Below are 6,000 nucleotides of genomic sequence, written 5' to 3'. Positions count from 1 at the left end.
AGTCACATAGTCTTCTTCTTACGCCGATTGTCGCCCGCAGCCGCCGTCATTCGTCGCCCACTGCTGTTGCCGATGGGTGAGTGGACTTTGGCCCCGGTCCTCCTCAGTTTGACCATTCTGCCCCACCTATTGTGGGCGGGCAGAACGGGGAACCGAAAAGTTAACCCCCCCACCCACGATCTGCTATTGGTCGTCGCGTCTTGATGACTAATAGCAGGGATAGGAGGGGTAGCACCCCTGCCACCTCATTCCTATCCCTTCAGGGGGATCCTGGATGTCATGGACAAAGGCGATCCCCTTATATTCCGGTTCACCGGGTCACCATAGACCCATATGACCCGGAATCGGCGCAAATCGCAGGTGTGAATTCACCGGCGATTTGCGCCGATCACCGACATGGGGGGTTCTGTTGACCCCCCTGGGCATTTGTGCGGGCTGCCTGCTGATCGATATCAGGAGTCACCTCGGTCCGGTCCCCACCCGGCGCGCGGTGGGGACCGAAATTTCCACGGTCGTAGGGATATGTCCTGGGTCCTTAAGTACCAGGGAGCCAGGGCGTATCCACACGCCCTAGGTCCTAAAGGGGTTAAGGCCAACAAAAGGCGGCCTGGATTGTGGGGAATGGCCTCCACCCAACACTTGACCATTCCCAGTAAGAGCCGTCCTGGATTAGCTTTGCAGCTATACTACAGCTGCAGTGTCAGTCTGCAACATGCAGCATGGAGACTGGAAAAATCTCAAGCAGCAATATTTAGTATGTTCTTTTTTTCAGGATTAACCATTGTGTGTGTGAATACGCATATATATATATATATATATATATATATATATATATATATATATATATATATATATATATATATATATTCACACACACAGCGGTCCCTCAACAGTCCATATCTGCAAAACATGTCGATGTCTAGAATATAGGACCAATCAGAATGGCAATTTTATTGGGAAAACCCCTGTATTACTGAAGTGTATGTACTCAGTAGCCATCTGGTAGCGCTTTCCTACAGTACAGAATGGTACCACATGGTGAGTACTACTATTTACCTGTGCCAGACTTAGCAGCTCCTTTAAACACCAGGTTAGTGTGGATTCATTTTACTTTTTGTGACTCTGTGTGTACTATACAAGACCCTGAAGAAGCTCCTGTTCTCTACATAGACAGTGATTTACAGCTTTCAGCAGCTCTATTTTACTTCTATATGCAAGGACTTGCCTTATCTGTATTAGTTATCTACCTATTTTTCTGAAATATTTACTTGTTTTGCTATTTTTGAATGACAATTACCTGGTTTCTATAGAGTTATGGTCTTAACATACAATGGTTTAAACATATAATGGTCATCAGGGAACCAATTAAAGGGGTACTCCGGTGAAAAATATACTTTTTTAAATCAACTGGTGTCAGATTTGTAAATTACTTCCCTTCCAGTACATCAGCTGCTGTATGCTCCACCGGAAGTTCTTTTCTTTTTTAAATTACTTTCCTGTCTGATCACAGTGTTCTCTGCTGACACCTCTGTCTGTGTTAGGAACTGTCCAGAGCAGGATAGGTTTGCTATGGGGATTTGCTCCTACTCTGGATAGTTCCTAAGACAGACAGAGGTGTCAGCAGGGAGCACTGTGGTCAGACAGAAAAGAAAGTTAAAAAGAAAAAAACTTCCCCTACACGCCCCCCCCCCCACCATAGACTTACATTGAGGGGGCAATTTAGCACCACAAATATTTCTTTTCTGGTTTTCACCATAGATTTTGTGGTGAAATGATTGATGTCATTACAAAGTAAAATTGGTGGCACAAAAAACAAGCTTTCATATCGGTCTCTAAGTGATAAATTGAAAGCGTTATGCTTTTTTGAAGGTGAGGTGGAAAAACCAAAAGTGCAGGATAGGCTTGCTATGGGGATTTGCTCCTGTTATTTACAGTTCCTAAGACAGACAGAGGTGTCAGCAGGGAGCACTGTGGTCAGACAGAAAAGAAATGTAAAAAGAAAAGAACTTCCTCTGGAACATACAGCAGCTGATAAGTACTGGAGGGGTTAAATGGTACTCTGCCCCTAGACATCTTATCCCCTATCCAAAGGATAGGGGATAAGATGTCTGATCGCGGGGTCCCACTGCTGGGGACCCCCCACAATCTCTTGCTTGCGATGTCACGTCCACACCCCATTTGTGACATCCCAATCACGCCCCCTCTATGCAAGTCTATGGGAGGGGGCGTGAGGTAATGGCACGAGCAGGGTGGGACTGTAACGTCACAAGCCTCCGCCCTGCATCACCAGTCATCCAGCACAAAGCGAAGTTTGCTCCATGCATCGGATGTCTTGGGTGCAGCAGCCGAGATCGCGGGGGTCCCCAGCAGCCAGACCCCAGCGATCAGACATCTTATCCCTTATCCTTTGGATAGGGGATAAGCTGTCTAGGGGCGGAGTACCCCTTTAAGATTTTTAAATAGAAGTAATTTACAAATCTTTTAATCTTCTGGCACCAGTTGATTTAAAAAAATAGTTTTTCATTGAAGTAACCCTTTAATATTGTAACCACTGTATATAAAAGAGGAAATACTATATTTTCAGTACCTTTCCAGTGGAGTGCTAATGGCCTTTTAAGCTCCACACACAAACACATACAGAGGCCATAATCTTATTATTCATTTTTTTTCTGAGATGTGACATGACCAAAAATCTTGGCACTTGGAATTCTTTTGTGGTTTATGCCACTGACCATGCGGGATCAGGCATGCTATACCTTTTTTTTTTACTGGAAAATGGGATATAAGAGATGTTTGAATTTTTATTGGGGGCATGTATTAAGTCCATAGGGCTGTATTTGTATATAACTCCCCCTTCTCCTCCAGGTGGGGCATACATAAGTTTGTGGAAGGGAGTCTCACAAGTTGAATTACCAGCCAACAATGCGCGCTTGTTGTCATAGAGGCACCTGCAGGGATATCCTTTGCTGGATGAGGATCGCGGTGAGGTAGCTATGAGGGGTAGGTGGGCAATCAGGTGGCAGCGGCTGGGCGTGTTATGCTTATTTTGTGCATATATGTGTTTCAGTTGGCAGCATACAACCTTTCTGGGCAAAGAAGAGTTGTTGCTGCACCTGAACAATCTGCCTGACAGCTCATGTTCTGGCTCCCGTGCAGCGCTGTGACAGAGGCTAGGAGACAGCAGACTTCTGCACTACGGTAGATCTCTCGGATTTCCCCGGTAGGTCCTGTTGATGGGTGCTGCTGCAAGCTGGCCCTGCTTTGCTCTGAGGCTTCTATTTGCTGATGTGCATGGGCATCATAAATTATCATACATACGCTTGTAGTTTTTTTCTGGCAGGCGACCACACTGAATCCCGTACTGTTTATTTTATGTTGCACACGCTTGTAGTTGTACGCGGTTCATACATAATACCAGGACCCTGTTGCTTGCTACCACACTGACTCCCGTACTGTTTTTGTTTCATGTTGCACTATGGTCAATGTCTGCCACTCATTAGGTCACTGGGTAAAGTGTATGCCTGTAGTTACTAATCAGTAACTCTTTCATTACCAATACTTCCGCGGTAAGAGTATAATAAGAGTATAATATGCTGATGTTAAGTTTCATATCTTATGTTTCTAGCTTTTTTCAGTACACACGTTTCTTAGTGTTAAAGAAAGAAAAAAGTTCATGCAGTATATACGCTCACAGTGTTATGCTGTTTATTTGCTGGTAGCAGTTACATTTTCTATACGCTCATTGCATTCATGCTGTACATACGCTCGTAACTTTATACTGTTACCTGCTGATAGCATTTATTGTTTCGTATGTACATATCATTCATATCATACCTACGCTCGTAGTTTTTTACTGGCAGGTGTTTTTAGTAGTTATGATGTTCACTCGCTCGTAGCGGATACATACATAAAACCATAGTAGTTTTTTTTTATGTTCATGTGCTTCTAGATTTGCTACTGTTCATACATAGCATTTCTCTATACATAGATAGGTTAATTCTATTTATACACTTATAGTATTGTACTGTTAATGTTCTCATTGCATTCACACAGTACATACACTTATAGGCCGGCATTTATCATTGTAGGTGTAGCATTTTTCTACACTTTTTTTTGTGTGTGTGCTGGTAATGTGTAGGAGCACCAGATTATTAAATGGTCCCAGAGCGTTAGATACATTTTGTGGAGGTACACATTTTCTGAAATTTATCTCTTCACATACACCAAAAAGCTAAACTAAGTCTGGGCAGGTGTAGTTTTAGAGACTTTTCCGTGGCTTTGAGCCTTTTTATGAAAAGGCGCAGTTCCTAAAACCCTTCCATATCATGTGTATTGCCAAAATCAGTGGATTGCAACTCAAAATCTGCAGAAATCTGTAAACCAAAAGGAGAAAAAAAGGCGCAAATAAACCCTGCTTGCGCCTTTTTTTTGCACCTTTTGTAGATACAAAAAACTGTCTAAAAACAATGATAAATGTCGACCATGTCGTGTGCAGTTGTTGTGCTGCTTATTTAACTATAGCATTTTAATTGTTCATGCTCATTTCATTCATGCTTTACATACGTTCATAGCTTTATTCTGTTTACGCTTATAGTATTTATACATGTCATATGCTCCTTGCATTCATGCAGTACATACGCTCATAGTGTGCTCTTTATTTGCCCGTAAGTTTTATTGTTCATATGCTCATTGCATTCATGCGGTACATACGCTCATAGCTTTATACTGTTTATACCTTTATAGTATTTATACTGTGCATACGCTCATTGCATGCAGTACATACGCTCATAGAGGTGTGCTGTTTATTTGCTTGTAGTAATCATATTGTTTCATACGCTCATGGCATTTATGCCACACATAGGCTAATAGCTTCATACTGTTTACCTGATGATAGCATTTATATTGTTCATACGTTCATCGCATTTATTGCATACATACGCTCGTAGTTTTACTGGCAGGCGTTTAGCAGTTACTATGTTCACTCGCTCGTAGCGGTTACTATTCATAAGCCCATAAAAGGTTATGTTCACACACTTGTAGTGTCGCTAATGTTCATACATAGCATTTCACTATACATGTAGGTTTATACTGTTTATATGCTAATAGTATTTAGACTGTTCATACTCTCATGACATTCAAACAGGACATACGCTTGTAGTGTTGTGCTGTTTGTCTGTAGCAATTATATTGTACAGATGCTTATTGCATTCATGCTGTACAAATGTTCATAGCATTATTCTGTTTATACGCTTATAGGTGGAGATTTATCATTGAATTTACCCCTTTTTCTTGTGTATTATTTTGCGCAAAAATTTGCGCAGTGACTTTCAAAAATACACCATCAAAAAGGACATGTAGAAAAGAATTCTACTGAGACAGCCAGAGGATGCCAGAGCTGTCCCTCAACACTGCTAATCTACAACTACTCCCATCAAGGGACAGAGTCTGTCCCATGATGGGAGTAGTTTAACCGCAGCACTGAGAGACGGCACTTGCACATTGCCCCGGCTGCGGGATGATTTTAGGACAGTTAGGACTACTACTCCCATCATGGACAGACTCTGCCTATGATGGGAGTTTTAGTCCAGGGGATGAGGTGCAGATCGCACTTATTAACTGCACAAGCAGGTGGCACATTACTGTCATAATTCATAATCCCCACTGCCGGGAAACCGAAGCTCTGATTGGTGAAAAGCTTTTCACCAATCAGAGGGACGCATTTCATAATCCCCACCACCGGAAGACGGGAGCTCTGATTGGTGAAAAGCTATACACCAATCAGAGCTGCGGTCTCCTGGCGGCGGGGATTATGAATTATGACATCGTATACAGGAGCTGGCGGGGAGCGCAGTGTAGCCGCATGAGCCGCCGGCTTGTTAACTTAATAAATGCGGATCACAGGGGGTCTCTGGAGAATGACCTGCTGCATCTGCACCTCAGCCCCTGGACTATAACTCCCATCATGGATGGAGTCTGTCCATGATTGTAGTAGTAGTCCTA

The sequence above is a fragment of the Hyla sarda genome, chromosome 2, assembly GCF_029499605.1.
Source record: "Hyla sarda isolate aHylSar1 chromosome 2, aHylSar1.hap1, whole genome shotgun sequence".
Taxonomy (NCBI): Eukaryota; Metazoa; Chordata; class Amphibia; order Anura; family Hylidae; genus Hyla; species Hyla sarda.
This window is presented reverse-complemented; position numbering follows the sequence as displayed.